Here is a 20,360-nt window from a genome sequence, read left to right as displayed (position 1 = left end):
GTAAGTTTTTATGAAAAAAGAAAATATTCCTTAAAAAATAAGGAATTAGGACTTCTATTAGGACACACAAATCTAGCTAACTTCTACTTAAGCGTTTCAGCAAATTCAGTACATTTGGCTGAGTAATATTAAGTGTAAACAGATAGGAGGAGATAATACTGATAAACATTATTAGATAAATATTATAAGGTAAACAGATAATATTAAGCATTAATATCATTAAGTAATAAACTTAACACTTAATAGTTATTCTGTATGTTTGTCTGGTTAATTCACTAACATATCCCAAGCACCTACAAAGGTCACTAGCCCATAGTAGGTACTCCTACTTACTGAATGAATATTTAAACAAAAAGCAGCTTATAAATATCAATATAAACCATATCCCCAGTGTAGTCAAAATTTAATTGCAAATGCTAGTAAAACTGAATGATAATGGTTAATCCTCCCAGAAAATAACTTCAGTTTTAAAGAAACATTACTAAATGAATCTCTAATTAACCAAAAGTATTAGAGTAGATTTTTGTAGAAAGGACTTTCTGAGATCTGTATCTCCCACTAGTGGCCATGCCATTACTCCAAACATGCAAGTCTTTATTAGTGTTTAAGGTATGTATGACTAGCCATGTCACTTCTGAACTAAACAAAATCACAGAAAACAATCCAGGAAAAAAAAACACGTGGGCTCATTCTATACCATAGACAAGGCCTTAAAAGCCTTTTCTAAAAAAGAAAGATAAGTTGCTCTTATCTTAGACACAAAATAAATACTGAACAACCAGGATTTGATCCAAAAGCAAAACTTCATAGCTTTCATATCAAAATCTTCAATTATAGACTAAAAGTAGTAAGTCCAATTTACAATGTTAACCATCTAATAGGTTAAAAGCCCTTGAAAAAGGCCCATGGGCAGTAACAAAGAAAGGCCACCTTATTACAAAAAACTATTACCCCCGAATAGTTTTTTGTTTTAAAAACAATAGTGGGGGAGGGGTGTCCTCAACCTCTGTACCTAACACCCATCTTGGCAGCTAAAAGCTTTAATAATGCAAAGTCTTCTCATCTTTATTAGCTAGGGAAACACGGTTTAAGTTTCACATTCAGAGGGTAGCTGCTGTGGAATGCATTAAATAAGGAATGTTTTATCCAGAGGAGAAAAACCTAATCTTCAGGTGTGGATTGATACAAAGGGAGCGCCATTCACAGAATTCAGGAGAATCAACACCTCACAAATTCTTGCTCCCTGCCCTGGTGTTACATTACCTGCTACACTGCATCTAAAGTTCACTCTCCTCCTGTAGTCAAAGATGCAGAGAAGGTATCCGTACTAATGTAAGGAAACCAGCTTCCAGTGCTTGGCTCCTCAGTGTAAAACTCACATAGAGCAGAGCAAGCGCTGAAAAATCTATTTCTGTTAACTATAATTCCATTAGCCATCAGAGAGATCAATGACTAGCAACAATCACTGTTCCATCTAGTCAGTCAAATATTCAGTCTTGAGGAAGTCACATACTTAAAAATTAATATGCTGTACTTGACAGCATAATTTTACTCATCCATTCCATTAATACTTACGGATGGTCTTCTCTGCTCCAGGTAGGATGCTTTTAACAAAAATGTGACTACACTCTGTACATGCGACCTTCTAAAAACATGTGTGGGTGGGGCTGTGGCGGGGGCGGGGGGGGCAGGGGGGAGACTTCCCCATGGCTCAGAGGGTAAAAGAATTCACCTGTCAATGCAGGAGACACAAGAGATGCATAGTCAAGCCCTGGGTTGAGAAGATCCCCCAGAGGAGGAAATGGCAACTCACTCCAGTATTCTGGTCTGAAAAATCCCATGGACAGAGAAGCCTGGTAGGCCACAGTCCAAGGGATTGCAAAGAGTCAGACACAACTGAACATGTGAACAGAGAGAAAACTATGTGCAGTTTTAGGGGAAACTTCCTAAATTTTCCCCTGCATTTTGTTTATTACTTTGCTTCTTCCAAGAAAAACTGTAAAAATGACATCCGTGTGTGCGTGATTTACAAGAAGGAGAAATTGAGAGGCCAATGTATAAAATGGTCTTCCATTTTCTGTTACAAGCCTCATGTCTCATTGACCACGTTCTTCAACTAAGTAAATAAGTCTTTCTTTGTTTGAAGAATAGCATTCCAGCAATGAATGGCTGGGTAACATTTAGACACGGAGCACTCTTTCTCAGAAAGCTCACCCACCACCTCCTGAGTTTGCCTCTGGCAACAAAGATGTCTTCAGATTTGTCTCGTTGGTTCAGACTTCCATCAACACCACAGAGGAGAGAATATATTCCAAAGAGTGTGTTTAAGTTTATCTTTGGAACTAGAATGAATGCTTAGATTAGGAGAGGGGAAAGGATATATCAACCTAAAAAAAAGCCTGATTTCGTAAACAAGTTGATTTAAATATTGCTTTATGAAAGCATGTGTTTTATAGCCATGGGACCTAAGGTAAACCGGTTTACAAAAGACTTTAACTGAAAGAAAATACAGGATACAGATTTTTAAAATTTTATTTATGTATTTACTTTTGGTTGCACCGAGTCTTCCTTGCTGGCTGACTGGGCTTTTCTCGAGTTGTAGTGAGTAGAGGCTACTCTCAGCTGCAATGCTTGGGTTTCTCACTGAGGTGGTTTCTCTTGGTGTGGAGCACAGGCTCTAGATTGCAGGGTCAGTAGTTGCCCCGTAACATGTAGAATCTTCCCAGACCAGGGATCGAACCTGTGTTCCCTGCATTGGCAGGCAGATTCCTATCCACTGTGCCACCAGGGAAGCCCACAAATAGGTTTGAACATTCTTCTGTTATAATCTAACCTGAAGATAAAATTAGAAACAGCAGAGAAAGGGAGTTGAAACCATATATTCACCACAACTATTTGCTGCTGCTGGCAGATTCAATCCAGTAATTTTGGTTAAGTGATTACTTGCATTTTCTTAATAATTCAACCTTTATTTTTTAAATATGGGCTACTACTTATTTCATTACTCTAATCAGGATATTGTTTGTCAGCTGAAACCAACTAGATCAATCCTTCGAGGGGATTTTCTCTGCCTTTCAAAACCCAGGGTACAACCCAGTGAGAAAATGGACATATTAACATTGATTTGAGATGACTTCATATTTCAGCGTAGATCTGTGAATAGCCAACTGCCATGTCCAATTTTGGGAAGGCCAATATATTAGGAATAAAAACTAAGAATTCAGCCCTTCTGTTTAGTTGCATTTTTCCATTGTATTTCACACTCTACTTTAAGGTTGCCAACATACACAGAGGCACTCTGACCTCTGCTGCCAGAGATAGGAATTTTTTCAACAAGTGTTTTATTTCAGTTATATTTCTCTGTAAAGTTCATAGTATCCATCCTCAAAGTATAATCCACAATCATTTCCCCGATGGCCTACAAATGCTGGACACGTGCACTTTATACCCTCACCCAGGCAGGAAAAGAGGGAAATAGTAAAACCAAAAGGTTAGTCTATCGGCCTGTCCTTCTTTACCCCCAAGGGCATAGCTCTCCTGGAAGGTCCACCCCAAAGTCACCTGTGACACATGGACACTCTAAGCACAAGGGTGTCTGAGAAGATGAGTCTTTTCATCTGGATTTACTAACATTCTCACAAATATCACCATTCAAAGGGTGACAAGAGAAGAAAGGATATCAGATAGACAACTTGTAATATTTGCCACAGGTAGATCACATTTTAAAAAGTGAATTCACCTAGTAGCTATCTGAGGGAAAAAGAAAGTTAGATCTATAGCTCAGGCCTTAGCGCAAGTTAATTCCAACTAGATCAATGATTGTAAAGTATAAAAGATCTACAAAATAAGAGATTTTTGTACTCTAGGAATGAGAAGGGTGCTTATGATACAAAATCACAAAAGATTAATAAACCTAACTATGTATTGCTGCTGCTGCTGCTAAGTCGCTTCAGTCGTGTCCGACTCTGTGCGACCCCATAGACGGCAGCCAACCAGGCTCCCCCGTCCCTGGGATTCTCCAGGCAAGAGCACTGGAGTGGGTTGCCATTTCCTTCTCCACAACTATGTACAGATTTAGTTTATTCATAGAAAAACAGTCAAAACACAAGCCAGCCTGTGCACGCACACACAGACACACAATAAAAACACCTGCAACTCATCTTACACAAACAGCCAATTTCCTGAATAAAGAGTTCTTACAAAAAGGACTATAAAGACTCAATAAAAAAGCTACAAATTGCTCTTAATATGAAGAATGGTCAGTCTCATCAGATTAATACAAAATCAAAACTACAAGATACCATCTTCATCTTTCTAACTAACAAGAATAAGAATAGTGGAAACAGAGCCTCTCCTGCCTGACTGGTGGAAGTGTAAATTGGCAGACCCCTCCAGGGAGGCAAAGCAACAATTCACGGCTGGGAACCATCCTATAGTTACAACCACACACATGCAAACTGACGTATGCCCAATATCATTCACAGAAGCCCTGCTTATAATTATAAAAAATCAGGAAAAAATTAAGTATCTATCAAAAGGAGACAAGCTAAATAAATTCTAGTTCACCTGGTCAATAAAATACTATAATTAAAAATATTAGATTTTGCAACTATCAAAAAAAAATTTTAAAGCCCTTTATGTGCCAATATGGAGAAGGCAATGGCACCCCACTCCAGTACTCTTGCCTGGAAAATCCCATGGACAGAGGAGCCTGGTAGGCTGCAGTCCATGGGGTCGTGAAGAGTCGGACACGACTAAGCAACTTCACTTTCACTTTTCACTTTCATGCATTGGAGAAGGAAATGGCAACCCATTCCAGTGTTCTTGCCTGGAGAACCCCAGGGATGGTGGAGCCTGATGGGCTGCTGTCTATAGGGTCACACAGAGTCAGACACAACTGAAGCGACTTAGCAGCAGCATGTGCCAATATGGGCTTCCCCAGATGGCACAGCAGTACAAAATCTGCCTGCCAGTACAGGGGATGCAAATTGGATCCCTGGGTCAGGAAGGTCCCCTGGAGGAGGGCATGGTAACCCATTCTAATATTCTCGCCTGGGAAATCCCATGGACAGAGGAGTCTGGCAGACTACAGTCCATATTGAGGCAAAGAGTTGGACAGAAGTGAGCCACCGAGCATACACATGCACAGGTTCCAATATGTAAGAGCAGTCAGGCTATTCCGTTAAGCACCAAAATCATGGGACAAAGTATGTGTATACTATGCTTCCAGTTAACTTGTAGGAATGAAGCATGTACAGAGATTATCCAAAGTATTCAGGCTTCTCAGAAGTCATGTGAATATTTTTTTCCACTTTCTCACCAGGCAGTGACCACTCAAGGTGATATGCAGTTTCCACAGAGGTGAGGAAGGTGGTGGGCTGGCTCTGGACCTGAAACTTCTAAGCTGATTTATTTTACTCCTTGGCTAAAAGAGTCTGGGAAGGGAAGGGTCCAAAATGTTGTTACTCCAAACAACCAACTGCAGATTCATTTCTTAACAAGTTTCTAGTTAAGAATTGAATGTTCTAATAAGAATTGATTGTTGGTGGAGAATTTGTTGTTGTTCAGTCGCTCATTCGTGTCTGACTCTTTGCGACCCCATGGACTGCAGCACACAGGGCTTCCCTGGTGGAGAATTAACTCCCATTTAATCTTTGATCAATCCTTTTCACCCTTATCTGATATTAGAAGTACAGTGACACTGGATGGCTTCATTAGGGCTGGAGGGAACAGGAAGAATGCATGTGAAGGCAGCTGTCTTGGGTGAGGAGGGCACTCTGGGAGGCAGGAAAATATTCTACTTCTCAGGACAGAAAATTAAAAGAAGCTGAAGGAATGAGCCACAAAAGCTACTTTGCAGATTTCCTTTAATCGAAGGATATCCAGATGAATTCAGAAAGCTGCAAATTCTCAACTTCCATACTTCAGCTGACCTTTCTCTTTTTTTATTTCTCTTTATTTATTGTTGGTTACACTGGGTCTTTGTTGCTATGTGAGGGCTTTCTCTAGATACAGCCAGCAGTGGCTTCTCTTGTTTCGGGTCAGGAGCTCTAGAGCGCAGGCTCAGTAGTTCCAGCACACGGACTCAGTTGCCCTGCGGCATGTGGGATCTTCCCAGACCAGGGATGGGACCTGTGTCCCCTGCATTGGTAGGGGGTTTCTTAACCACTGGGCCACCAGGGAAGTCCCAGCTGACTTTTCGGATTCCCACAGTAGTTCAGCCTGGTGTCCCTCCCATCTAATCAATCTTCTGTCCGATTAAGAAAAGAAGCCCAAAAGTGGGAGGAGGGAGGCGTGGGCAGTGGGTATCTATTCCATACTTCTGTTTTTCTCCTGGACAGATTTTTTGAGGGCCTTTCCCTATTCTAGGGGCTTACAAAGGGGAAAACCTTAGGAAGCCAAGCCTATGGTACAGAGCAACCTGGAATCCCCCCCAGGGACCTGAGAGCGTCCAAGGAGAGCTGTAAGGGAAACCCGGCACAGAGATGCTCTCGACGCCCTTGGCACTGCAACCACTGTTTCCACTGGATCGTGGTCCTATCCCATATCCTGAAATCGATGCCAGTGCCATTAACTATATGCAGAGCATAATAAAGGGGGTGACAGGGAAAGAACACCAAACTAAAGAGAAAGGAAATCCTGGTTGTCATGGAGCCCATAATCTCTTTGGGATCAAAAGCTATGAACGTATGTATGCCGGCCCACACAAGCAGTCTCAAAGGCTGGACAGCAGAGCAGCTTTTACAAACTGAAAAATCTCAGGACATAAGCACAAAGAGGATAGTGTGGCAAGGGGCCTGCAACAGATGAGGCCAGGCGGGGCATTGCTATGCTTTTCTTAACCTTGCTCCCCTCTGTCAGGCAATCTCTCCTCACCTTATCACACAGATTTCCAGCAAGAGAATTCTATACTCCCGTTCTTACTTCTGCCTCTCCATCTCCGATTCACTTCTCAGTGTCTTCCACCTGCACTCTGAAATCGCTCTAAATCCCTAGTGAGCTCCAAATTTGTAGATTAAATAGACATTCTTCAGTCATTTCCCTGAACTTTAATTTGACACTGCTTCCTATTTTTATTGAACTACAGTTAATGTCAGAGAAGGCAATGGCACCCCACTCCAGTGTTCTTGCCTGGAGAATCCCAGGGATGGGGGAGCCTGGCAGGCTGCCATCTCTGGGGTCGCACAGAGTCGTACATGACTGAAGCAACTTAGCAGCACAGTTAATGTACAATGCTGTGTCTATTTCTGCTGCACAGCAAGGTGGCACAGTTGTACATATATACATTCATTTTTATATTCTTTCCTATTATGGTTTATCTCAGGACATTGAATATAGTTGCTTGTGCTATCAGAAGGACTGTGTTTTTATCCACTCTATATGTAATAGTTTGCATCAACTCACCTCAACCTCCCAGTCCATCCTTCCCCCACCTCTCCTCCTCCTTGGCAACCACATAGATAAGCTCATTTGTGTCATTTATTTCAGATTCCATGTACAAGTGATATAGTGGTATCTGCTTTCTCTTTCTGACTTACTTCACTGAGTACGATAACCTCTAGTTCCATCCATGTTGCTGCAAGTGGCATTATTTCATTCTTTTTATGGCTGAATAGCATTCCATTGTATACATGCACCACATCTCCTTTACCCATTCATCTGTCAACGGACATTTAGGCTGTTTCCATGTCTTGGCTATTGTGAGTGGTGCTGCTATGAACATAGGGGTGCAGGTATCTTTTTGAATTATAGCCTTGTCTGGATATATGCCCAGGAGTGACACTGATGGTTCATATGGTAATTCTATTTTAGTTTTCTGAGGAAGTCCCATACTGTTTGCCTTAGTAGCTGTACCAACTTACCAACTCCCACCAACAGTCCCCTTTTCTCCACACCCTCTCCAGCCCTTATTGTTTAGACTATTTGATGATGGCCATTCTGACCAGTATGTGGTGGTACCTCATTGTAGTTTTGATTTGCGTTTCTCTAATAATTACTGATAATTACTGATGTTGAGCATCTTTTCATATGTCTATTGGCCATCTGTAAATCTTCTTTGAAGAAGGGTCTATTTAGGTCTTCTCCCCCTTTTGTGATTGAGTTGTTTGCTTTGATACTGTTCCTTTCAACATTTTACTACTTGTGGGTCACACACCTTCCTGGAAATCTGATGAATGCTCTGAACCCTCTTCCCAGAAAAATCCTACACATACACACACTGCAGAGAGTCCAGAAACCACCTGAAACTTAATCTTGGACCAAATGGGTCACGAGATCCCAGGTTAAGAACACGTGACCACTAGCTTGGTTTCTGTAACAACTTTTCCTTGCAAATTACAGTTGACTTTTGAACAACTTGGAAGTTGAAAATCTGAGTGTAACTTTACAGTTGACCCTCTGTATCCACAGTTCCACATTCACAGATTCAACCAATGGCTCATGGGTTGTCTAGTACTCTAGTGAAAATTTAATGAAAAAATTCATGTATAAGTGAACCCGTGCAATTCATACCCAGGTCATTCAAGGGTCCACTGTATTCCACTTACACTTTGAATCTTCTGATTATTCCCTAGAGTTATGAATTATGGTCAATCTTCTCATTCAAAGAACACTCCTACTTTTTCAATCACTCACTCGATCTCAGTCATCATTGGCATCTTTAGAAGTCCTATACCTGTATCTCCAGCCCAAGCCACTCCTCTAAGAGTCACACTTCCATAACTACCACTTGGTAAATAACTCTACTATGGTTAACATCATACTCAGTGTGACCAGAATCAAATTCATCTTCCTTCCCCTCACTTCCCCACCTCCCACTTAATTAGGCTCTCTTTCTATAATCTTTCTCAGTAAATAATACCAATACATTATCATAATTCCATTTCTGAAACAGCCCCAGAGCTCCTATCAGATCAGCTCTCCCAGAGAAAAGAACTATAAACCTAAGATGGATGCATTTTTTTTTTTAATGTTCTGGAGAAGAAATGAAAGCAAGCAATTACTGGCAGTGAGTTGACATGTGAAAGAATGAATGAACTACACTAGATGCGGAGAGGCCCGAGTCTGTGCCAGGCAAGTGCTTAAATTCCAGTAGAAAATCCACAGTCTCAGTGGGCTTCAGAACTAGAGGACACAGCCCAGAACAACCACAGTCCCTAGAAGATGAGAAGAAAATTCCAGGCCATGGAGAGATAGAGAAAGGAAGCATAAATACCCTCCCAAAGCTCTGGAGGCCCCCGAACCACAGATGTGCAGGGAGAGTCCAAGCATACAGACTAAGGGGAAAAGAACTGAACTGAGACTTAAGTTTCCACCACCATAAGTAAAACAGAATTTAGAGTCTGAGTCCAGGCAAATGAAGTACCTGCATGCTTGCTCATGCTTAGTCATGTCTGACTCTTTGTGATGCCATGGACTGTAACCCACCAGGCTCCTCTGTCTATAGGGTTTACCAAGCAAGAATACTGGAGTATGTTGCCATTTCCTATTCCAAGAGCTCTTCCCAACCCAGGGATCAAAACCCGAGTCTCTGTTTCTCCTGCATTGGCAGGCAGATTCTTTACCACTGAGCCACCTGGGAAGACCAATGACGTACCTGCTTTAAGCATAAAAGTAGAATAGAATAAAATAAAAATACCATTTCTTGGAAAACATGTAAGAGAACTATGAATTCCCACAGCTTATCATTTATAACATCCAGGATACTGTCCAAATTAGTTGACCGGAAAGCACCAAGAGGGCTTTCCCGTTGGCTCAGTGGTGGGGAGTCCACCTGCCTATGCAGGGGACATGGGTTCGATCCCTGGTCCAGGAGCATCCCAAGTCCCCCAGAGAAACTAAGCCTGTGCACCACAAATACTAAGCCTATGATCTAGAGCCTGGGAGCCACAAACACCAAAGCCAGCACACCCTAGAGCCCTCGCTCGACAACAAAAGAAGCCACCACAATGAGAAGCCCGTTTACTGCAACTAGAGAGCAGCCCCCGCTACCTGCAACTAGAGGGAAACTGGCACAGCAACAAAGACCAGGCACAGCCAAAAATAAGTATTTTAAAAAAAGGAAAGCACCCGAAAGAGGCTCTCATTCCCAAAGGAAAAGGCAATCATGCGAGATTCTAAGATGCTTCAGATATGCTAAATAGCAAGCAAGTATTTTAGGTCCAATCCTCAGGAATAGAGAGGGGAAATGCTAATAATAATGAACAACAGTCTAGAAAATCAAATAATCATGACAATAAAAGAAAAATTGAAATGAAAATTAAAATTTCTGAAGGAAAAACTTCACTGGAGATCAAGAGCAGAAGCAAGATGACAGAAGAGTCAGTGAACCTACTGAAGATATGCTGAAGACAAAGCAATGTAAATGATTCAATCTGAAGAAAAGATAAAATGTTGGAAAAAAGTGATTCCAGGAACCTAAGGAACATTATTAATCTATGCTCCAGAAAAAGAGAATGAATGGAACAAGAAAACAAAAAAATACTGATAAAATAAAAGGCCAAAATTTCCTCAAAAATAGGGAAATAAGTTTGGTGATTCAAGAAGATAAGCAGATACCAAGCAGGATAAATACAAATAAGACAATACCTTGGCACATCAGAAACAAACTGCTAAAACCTAAGTATAATCAGAAAATCCTGAAAGCAAGCTGAGAGAAGTGAGACAGTGCTTCCAGGACTACAATGATTTGAATTACAGTTTACTTATCAACGGCAACAGAAGCCAGAAAACAGTGAAACAGATCTATAGAATGCTGAAAGAAAAAAATAATCTTTAAAAAGCCTGTCCACTAAGTTTATAATATCCCTGGGTGCCAGCACCCCACATCAGAAACCCAGGAATGAGCTGGACTTTCTTCCTCATCCCCAGACCCTCCCAGGACCACTGATTCTACCTCCTTTGCTGCTGCTGCTGCTGCTGCTAAGTCGCTTCAGTCGTGTCCGACTCTGTGCGACCCCATAGACGGCAGCCCACCAGGCTCCCCCTTCCCTGGGATTCTCCAGGCAAGAACACTGGAGTGGGTTGCCATTTCCTTCTCCAATGCATGAAAGTGAAAAGTGAAAGTGAAGTCGCTCAGTCATGTCCAACTCTTAGCGACCCCATGGACTGCACCCCACCAGGCTCCTCCATCCATGGGATTTTCCAGGCAAGAGTACTGGAGTGGGTTGCCACGCCCTCCTCCAGAGGATTTTCCCAACCCAGGGATCAAACCCATGTCTCTTACATCTCCTGCACTGGGCGGCATCTAGAAAATTCTTAGCATACTCTTGAGAGAATTAGGGTGAAAGGGACAAATAAAATCTTACTACGGTTTTATAGTTTATGTTTATTTTTTATAGTTCATGTTTTAATAGTTTTGTACTTGTAAATCCTCCACAAAAGAGTCTCAGGGACCTACAGGGGGTCTCAATCCACACCTGGAGAATTGCTGCTTCAAAGGGTTCCCTCCGGTGTCTAGATGTCCCTGAAAGCTCCAGCTATACCAACCTTCCAGGAATTCCCTGAGTACACCACTCTCTCATGTTCTGTTCACCCTGTTCCCTCTCCTTAGAAGAAAAGGCTTTGAGTTCCACATTTCCCAACTAACACCTACCCATGGACTGGGATTAAGGACAGCCTGTTTCGAAAGCATTTCCTAATCTCTCCCCTACAGTCTAATTTTTTTGAATGTTGAGTTTTAAGTCAGCTTTTTTTTTTTTTTTTTTTTCATTTCACTGCTCCATCCTGTTTTACTTCATGTTCTTTTTTGTTTGTTTGTTTTTAAACTTTACATAATTGTATTAGTTTTTACTCTTCTCTTTCACTTTCATCAAGAGGCTTTTTAGTTCCTCTTCACTTTCTGCCATAAGGGTGGTGTCACCTGCCTATCTGAGGTTATTGATATTTCAATACCTCAGAATTTGGGGACAAATGTGATGGGTAACAGGAATCATTCCTGATGGTGGAGGAACAACCCTCAAAATGCCTAGTTAATCACACTGGGTCACCAGGAAAAAATTCTAAGATGATACATGAAGAGTTAAGATGGTCTAGCTGCCACAAAGAAATAAAAAAGCACTCTATGTTTTTCATATAAAGTTTACAAAATAAACAATGAGAAATGTTGAAGAGGGAAGAAAATACGAGAGGGACCAGCAACAGAGTTACAAGTATAGCCAGTCCTCCTTATCCACTGATGGGGAACCCAAGGACATGAAGGGTGGACTGTACCAGGAGACTTTATACAAGTCATTCAAGTGTGTGTGGATTTGGGGTGGGGGGACGGTGGCAGATGGGGAGAAACCCGGGGTTTGGGCAGGGAGTGAAACCAATCTGTAACACACCCTTGCTTGTCAAGGAGGGCAGATACAGAGGGGTGCAGTTCCCAAGCCTGGTAAATTAAACGACCTATACATGAGTCCTCTCTTAACAGCCTAGGACTGTTCAGTAATTTCCATTCATAACTGAATGGACGTGAATACGAGGAGAGAATGAGAGAAGCAGTGCACCGCCTTTCCATCCCTGTGGAAGGCTGGATGATCTTAGGAACACAGTGAGGCCCCAGGGCTGCAGCAACTCTACACCACTGGTGATCGAGAATATTAAATGCTTTCATCCATTCCTCTGTCGATGGACACTTTGGTTGCTTGTATGTCTTGGCTATTGTAAACAGTGCTGCAATGAACATTAAGGTGCATGTACCCTTCTGTATCATGTTTTTCTCCAGATACATGCCCAGGAGTGAGACTGCAGGGTCATACGACATCTCTAAGATGTGGTACATATATACAATGGACAATTACTCAGCCATTAAAAAGAATGGAATAATACTATTTGTAGCAACATGGACGGACCCAGAGGTTGTCATACTGAGTGAAGTAAGTCAGACAGAGAAGGATAAATATACTATGATATCCTTTATATGTGGAATCTTAAAAGAAATGATACAAATGAACTTACTTACAAAACAGAAAGAGACTCTCAGAGAACAAACTTAAGGTTCCCCAGGGGGAAGGATGTGGAGAAGGGAAAACTAGGGAATTTGGGACGGAAGTACACACACCACTAAATTTACAGTGGATAACCAACAAGGACCTACTGTATAGCAGATGGAACTCTATTCAGTGTTATATGGCAGCCTGGATGGGAGGAGACTTTGGGGGAAAATGGATACATGTATGTGTATGGCTCAGTCTCTTTGCTGTTTATCGGAAACTACCACAACATTGTTAATCAGCTATACCCCAATACAAAATAAAAAGTTAAAAAAAAACTCTAAAAATGTGTAGAGAACTGTCAACTCTAAAAAATATTTTCAGAGTAAATAAGCCACATTTTACTCTAATTAGTTGTATCTAATTCAATAAGAATTAAGTCATAAACTACTTTCAGATTTTTATAATAACTAAAACAAGGTAAATAAATGTTTTTCTACTGAAAGCAATATTTTTCAGCTATCAATTTCAATCATGAAACATAAATTTTTCCCAAAACACTATCAGTAGAAACACATATATCTATTGTTACCTTCCAAAGATATTTAGAAATATTTTAAAGGACCAGAAGTTATCTAAATGAAAATCAACCTTGTCATTGGATTCCACATGTACCTTGCTTTTCATTTGGTAAATGTTAAGTTCTACACTGAATACATGAAGAAAAAGATATTATTTCCAAGTTATCATATTACTTGATTTTATGTAAAAAAAAATTCATGTAAATGTTTCCAATTTTATGAGAAGTGATACATAAGTATTTTGATCTTACACATTTGATATAAAAACCAAAAATGGTGCCCAAACTGAAGTATACCAGTATTCACCATTCGTGCTGATTTTGAAACTTTAGAAGTTTTTAATTAAACGTTTATAAGTCCTGTTTTGATTCTTAAAGACAAAAGCAATAGTTACAACTGTAGTACATTGAATTTTATGTCACTTTTTTGCATTACACTCCAGGAAGTAGAAGAGAAGGCAATGGCACCCCACTCCAGTACTCTTGCCTGGGAAATCCCACGGACGGAGGAGCCTGGTAGGCTGCAGTCCGTGGGGTCACTAAGAGTCAGACACGACTGAGCGGATTCACTTTCGCTTTTCACTTTCATGCAATGGAGAAGGAAATGGCAACCTACTCCAGTGTTCTTGCCTGGAGAATCCCAGGGAGGGGGGTGCCTGGTGGGCTGCCATCTATGGGGTCGCACAGAGTTGGACACGACTGAAGTGACTTAGCAGCAGCAGCAGCCAGGAAGAATTTTTGTTGTAGCTTTTACCTTTCAACAGAATACAATGTCCTTATTCTGTGTTCCTCACCATAATAATTTGTAAATAATTAGCTGAAAGACAATTAAAGGTAAATCTAAACCTATTAGAACTTACAATTAGCATTTGACCCCAAATGAGCTAAAACTGGTAGGACCAGCTCTACCAAAACATTAACCGAGAGAGGGAAATAAAAAAATACTGGCACTTTATTTTAGTAACTTCAGTATTATTATGTATACTATTTTAAATTCATATTTCTTAAATTGATAGTTTAAAACATTAAAATTTCAAAATCTGAATTCAAAACTCTATTTTAAATCATGTTGGATTAAAGAAGCATGTAATATGAAAAGGAATAAAAATTATGCCTGAATTTGAAAAAATTATAACTAAATATTTTGTGTAAATCTAAATTTAAAATATAGATACCTCAGAGAAAATCCATAGATGGGCTTTTCTGATGGATATTGCAGAGAAACTCCTTAGATATAGAAGTCTTATGCTTAGCAATCAAGACAGATTAAGGCCTTTGCTATGATCAGGTAAACTGTATACACGATCATGAAGGACATCTCAAAAGCTCATTAGCAATCGTCAGCACTCTCGCCCCATACAAAACAAGTCATCTAGCATCAGTATTAAAAGCAAATGAAAAACTCGTGTGCTGGTCCCCTGAAAGACATTTAGCTTGAGGATGCCACAAGTGCTCCTTTAAACTCTCAGCATTAAACAAAGTAAAAAAATGTCCAAATGGTGGAGGAGGGGAGATTAGAGGGATAATTAAAAGGAATTAAAAGAGGTCCTCTCGTTCATGAACAGGGCCAGGGCTTGGTTTTATTCCCTGAAGCCAACTCCTTTCCTCACAGGGATATATATGTCTTCTTTTTTCTAGGTACACATCAGGAAATCAATAATACTCACTGAGTTAAAATTGAACATTTAAAAACTTTACTTCAACTTTTAATTAACGACTAGAATAACCCGTAGGAAAATATTCTCAATCTATAAAAGATATTAGGATTAAAGTCAGAGGCCCTCAGCTCCACCCTTCAGAAGCTATGTATAAGTTCTTAAGTGAGCTTCAGTGTCCTCACCTGTAAAATGGGAACTTCATCTGCCAGTCCTGACAGAAAGGGATCAGATGAGGGTCAGTGAATTAAAAGGATCAGATGGATCAGATGAGGATTGGTAAGCTTCAGAGCACTAGCCTCAGTATGAGACATGTGAGCCTGGGACACTTAAATCTTTTGCTCTCACCATCATTTTCCAGGAGTTAATCATTATCTCCTCAGGGTAACTGTAAAAAAACTATCTAATACTTAAAGAATGTAAAGATAAATGAGAAAGACAAAAAGCAGCCGAAAATTACAGTCCTTGTGAAATGATCAGTTTCTAAAAATACCATCAGTACTACAGAGAAGAATGCTGGGAACATTAAGAAATTCAGTTTAACATATAATTAAAGGTGAGTCAAGGTTGGGCTTGAGTAGCCATTCAGTTACAGGCGTCACTTGTCACGTAAAAAAGAACCTGAAAGCCCAAAGAAGAAAAGTTAAAACTGCCAGGTAAACAAGAATCTGAGGCTATAAATTCCATATACAAAACATCTGTAATTTGCAATTTCTAGTAGTAAAGCACACCCATTCAAAAAAAAAAAGATTGTTCAGCTGTAAGGTATAACCCTATATAATAATGACAATTTCACAGCGTAGGGGGATGCTTAAGAATCTTTAATAAAGCACAGGATTTTATGGGATATAAAATCAGAACCTCATATAAAAGTTGCTAAAATATATATAAAATAGAGCAAAGCGTAGGAGACAGGACACAGATGCACTCTGAACATGACATCCTGGCATAGCAACTTCTTTTATGCCTCCTGAGCTTCCCAACAAGAAGACGAGAGAGAGACCGGAAGCGGTGACTGGAAGTCGGCCCAGGTTCCGAGTCACTGCTTATTCATTTGTGTGCTCCTAGCGTCTTACCCTTTCCGGAATTTCGCCTTTTCCTTACTTCTGGTGTCCACATCTTCTGCATTCCATAGAAACTACAGTTGAAATAGCTCTCTGCTTGAATCATTTCATCCTCCAAACCCTATGAAGCAGGTCTGACTACTGTTTTACAATAAAACTAAAGCCCAGAGTTCAGTCACTTTCTCATGGTCTCACTTAAGCAGTTTAAAAGCACATGTAAAGTTCATACATGTGAATTTTATTCTTGGCCATCCACTGTCAAGAAGCTACCTTTTCTGTCTAAAATTAGTTTGTGACAATATTTAATAGGGCTTCCCTGGTAGCTCAGCTGGTAAAGAATCCGCCTGCAATGCTCAAGACCTGGGTTCAATCCCTGGGTTGAGAAGATCCCCTGAAGGAGGAAATAGCAACCCACTCCGGTATTCTTGCCTGGAGAATTCCAGGCACAGAGGAAGCTGACAGGCTACAGTCCATGGGGTCGCAAAGAGTCAGACACAACTAAGCACAGCACAACATTTAATATCTCAAACCTTTTTGGCACATATCATATATATATACAGTACTATGGGAAGTCAAAGGTGAAAAAACAGGGTCTCAGCCCTGCAAGTTCCCACATTAGGATGGGAGTGGAAGTCAAGCAAAAATCACTATTTTAAAAGAGAATGACCCAGATAACCACAATGGTGTGGTCACTCACCTAGAGCTAGACATCCTGGAGTGTGAAGTCAAGTGGCCCATAGGAAGTTTACTATAAACAAAGCTAGTGGAAGTGACGAAATTCCAGTTGAGCTATTTAAAATCCTAAAAGATGATGCTGTTAAAGTGCTACACTTAATACATCACTAAACTTGGAAAACTCAGCAGTGGCCACAGGAGAGAGAGAGTTCAGTTTTCTTTTCAATCCCAAAGAAGAGCAATGCCAAAGAATGTTCAAATTACAAATACAAGTACACTCATTTCACATGCTAGTATGGTTATGCTCAAAATCCTTCAAGCTAGGCTTCAGCAGTTTATGTACCAAGAACTTCCAGATGTACAAACTGGGTTCATGAAAGGTAGAGGAACCAGAGACCAAATTGCCAACATTCACGGACTCATACAAAAAGCAATGGAATTCCAAAGAAACATCCACTTTTGTTTCATTGACTACATGGAACCCTTTGACTGTGTGGATCACAACAAACTGTGGAAAATTCTAAAAGAGATGGGACTACCAGACCACTTTACTTGTCTCCTGAAAAACCTGTATGTGGGTCAAGAAGCAACAGTTAGAACCTTACATGGAACAACAGACTGGTTCAAAATTAGAAAAGGAGTAAGACAAGGTTGTATATTATTACCCTGTTTATTCATGTGCAGAGTACATCATGTGAAATGCTGGGCTGGATGAATGACAAGCTGGAATCAAGACTGCACAGAGAAATGTCAACCACCTGAGATATGCAGATCACATCCCCCTAACTGCAGGAAGTGAAGAGGAACCAAAGGGCCTCTTGATGAGGATGAAAGAGGGGAGAGAAAAAGCTGGCTTCAAACTCAACATTAAAAAAACTGAGATCATGCAGGAGACATAAGAGATGATGCGGGTTCAATTTTTGGGTGGGAAAGATCCCCTGGAAGAGGATATGGCAACCCATTCCAGTATTCTTGCCTGGAGAATCCCACGGACAGAGGAGCCTGGTGGGCTACACTCTATGGGGTTGCAGAGTCAGACACGACTGAAGTGACTTAGCATGCATGCACACTACTATATATAAAAGAGATAACCAAGGAGGACATGCTATAGCACAGGAAACTATACTCAGCATTTTGTAACAAACTATAAGGGAAAAGAATCTGAAATCCGATGGAGCAGGCACACAGGAGAATGACACGTAGGAGGAAGAATTACTGCTGGAGAAAAAAAAAATCAATACTTCTTAGAATAAGGAATCTGAAGGAAAAAGAAGATTAAACGTCGAAATACAAGTTTGCAACCCTGACTCCACTCGTGGGGACACCACATGCCCTTACTGACACTCTAAATTCCACTGACAAAGTACCTGTTATCAGCCAACCTTGCTCCTCACCTGCAGCTTCTGACAAGGCATCTCTTCTTACCACTCAGGAGGGAGACACAATCTCAAAAAGTCCAGGGAATGGGTTTCTAAAGGTGGAAGTCATTACAAACTAATGGAACAGTATTTAGGAAACCAAGGTACCTTCTCCTCATGGCACGTGGCCAGTTCGACAACCTCCAGAGACCCAAGTGCCCCTCCTTCCCTGGCAAGCAGAGGTCTCCGAAGAAAAGCAAAAGTAGAGACTAGAGAAGGGGCAAGAGACGCCGAGTCTCCCAGGGCAACAACTGAAGGCACCGCGCCCCAAGAGCTGGCAATCTAAGAAGTTGGGAAAAGCAAGAGTACGAGCCAAGAAACAAGAGGTAAGATTGCTATTAAAGAGAAGGACAGAAACAATGAAATGGAAATCCTATCCCCTGCAAGCTTACCAAAAATAGAAGTGAATAAAACCAAAACTGGTTCTTGGAAATGACCAATAAGATACACATACCACTGGATAGTGTGGTGGAATTTTTCATTTTATTTAAAAAAGATAAACTACAATAACCAAAAGACAGACTAAAGTGGAGCAATAAACAAAAATCTAATCTAATGTCAGCTTGTTTACTTTTTACCTCTCCCCACCAAAATGTCAGTAAGCCCCACAGGCTAGTGACTCACACCTACTTTTTTGTTGCTATGATGGTTTAGTTGCTAAGTTGTGTCTGACTCTTGGGACTCAATGGACTGTAGCCTGCCAGGCTCCTATGTCCATGGACTTTTCCAGGCAAGAACATTGGAGCGGGTTGCCATTTCCTTCTCCAGGGGATCTTCCCAACCCAGGGATCAAACTCCGGTCTCCTGCATTACAAACGGTCTCCTGAATTGCAGGCAAATTCTTTACTGAATTCACACACACAATCCTGAGCATCCCAGCACGCTAAGTCACTTCAGTCATGTCCAGCTCTTTGAGACTCTATGGAATGTAGCCCACCAGGCTCCTCTGTCCATGGGATTCCCCAGGCAAGAATACTGGAGTGGGTTGACATGCCCTCCTCTAGAGGATCTTCCTGACCCAGGGATCAAACCTGCGTCTCTTACGTCTCCTGCACTGCAGACAGGTTCTTTACGACTAGCAACCTGCTTGTTGCTATTTCCCATTAATTATATCAGATGGAATATAGTCAGTGCTCAATAAACATTTTTTTCCAGGGAATACACAAAGTTTTTTAATGGGTATTATAAATTGGAAACTATTAATTATAATATGAAAATCTAAAAAGAACTGATAGATTCCTGAAATCTTATGAAATGCCAAAATAAAATGCAAGAAATGGATTTTCAATCAGTTCCTCCCTAAAATATATCATTTCTTAAATGGTCCAAAATAGGACAGAAAATGTATTAAAGGAACAAAATATAATGACCATGAAAAATTTAAGACAAAGTTGAAATGCACTAAAGCTTATTTTTAAATGATACTAATCAAGGTTACCTGTGGGTGACAAAAACTTTAGTAGTAATTTCTATCCCCAATGATGAGCTCCTATGAATTGGATATTAATTTTACTTTTTCTTAAAATATAAAATTCTTTAAAAATTTTATGTGTGTGTGTGTGTCTAATTATACCTGCCTACCAATACTATTTTAAATCATCAGAGGACAAGTTTGTTTTTCTCACAAAAGGTGATAGAAGAGGTATTGAAACAACACATAAAATTTCCCTAATATATTTCTTTGGTGTAATATGCATATCATCAATTAATGCATTTCCCTTTCCTGATAATACACTTAACCTCACCATAGAGATGCTGGGTCATCTGTGGGTGATTCATGTCAATGTATGGCAAAAACCACCACAATACTGTAAAGAAATTATCCTCCAATTAAAATAAACTACAAAAAATAAGAGAAGAAAGCAAAAGAATACTTCATGCCACTTAAAAGTAATATAAAATTCAAAATTTCATATGCATAAGTAAGGTTTTATTGGAACAGTCATACTCATACATTTGTTTCATAACATACATGATGTTTATAACATATAAACATGTTTATACAATTTATTAACATATATATCACTTATAGCTGTTTCTGCGATCTGAGTTGA

At 40.3% G+C, this 20,360-nt stretch overlaps 1 protein-coding gene across 37 annotated transcripts in view; it reads right to left on the bottom strand.

Moving 5' to 3' along the window:
- The window catches only part of LMO7 (LIM domain 7), a 219,205-nt gene that overhangs the window by 172,938 nt on the left and 25,907 nt on the right, over positions 1–20,360 (bottom strand). Inside the window, exon 1 of one of the 37 annotated variants that reach the window (XM_086329964.1) lies at positions 15,335–15,411. The exons of the other annotated variants lie outside the window; for them this stretch is intronic. The gene's annotated coding sequence lies outside the window, so the exon portion shown is untranslated. Of the gene's footprint in view, positions 1–15,334; positions 15,412–20,360 lie in introns of those variants that run through there. 37 annotated transcript variants of the gene reach the window in all.

Source organism: Bos grunniens, chromosome 12, assembly GCF_055505025.1.
Source record: "Bos grunniens cultivar Pamir isolate PY7600 chromosome 12, Bosgru_T2T1.0, whole genome shotgun sequence".
In the NCBI taxonomy this organism is placed as follows: Eukaryota; Metazoa; Chordata; class Mammalia; order Artiodactyla; family Bovidae; genus Bos; species Bos grunniens.
This window is presented reverse-complemented; position numbering and strand designations above follow the sequence as displayed.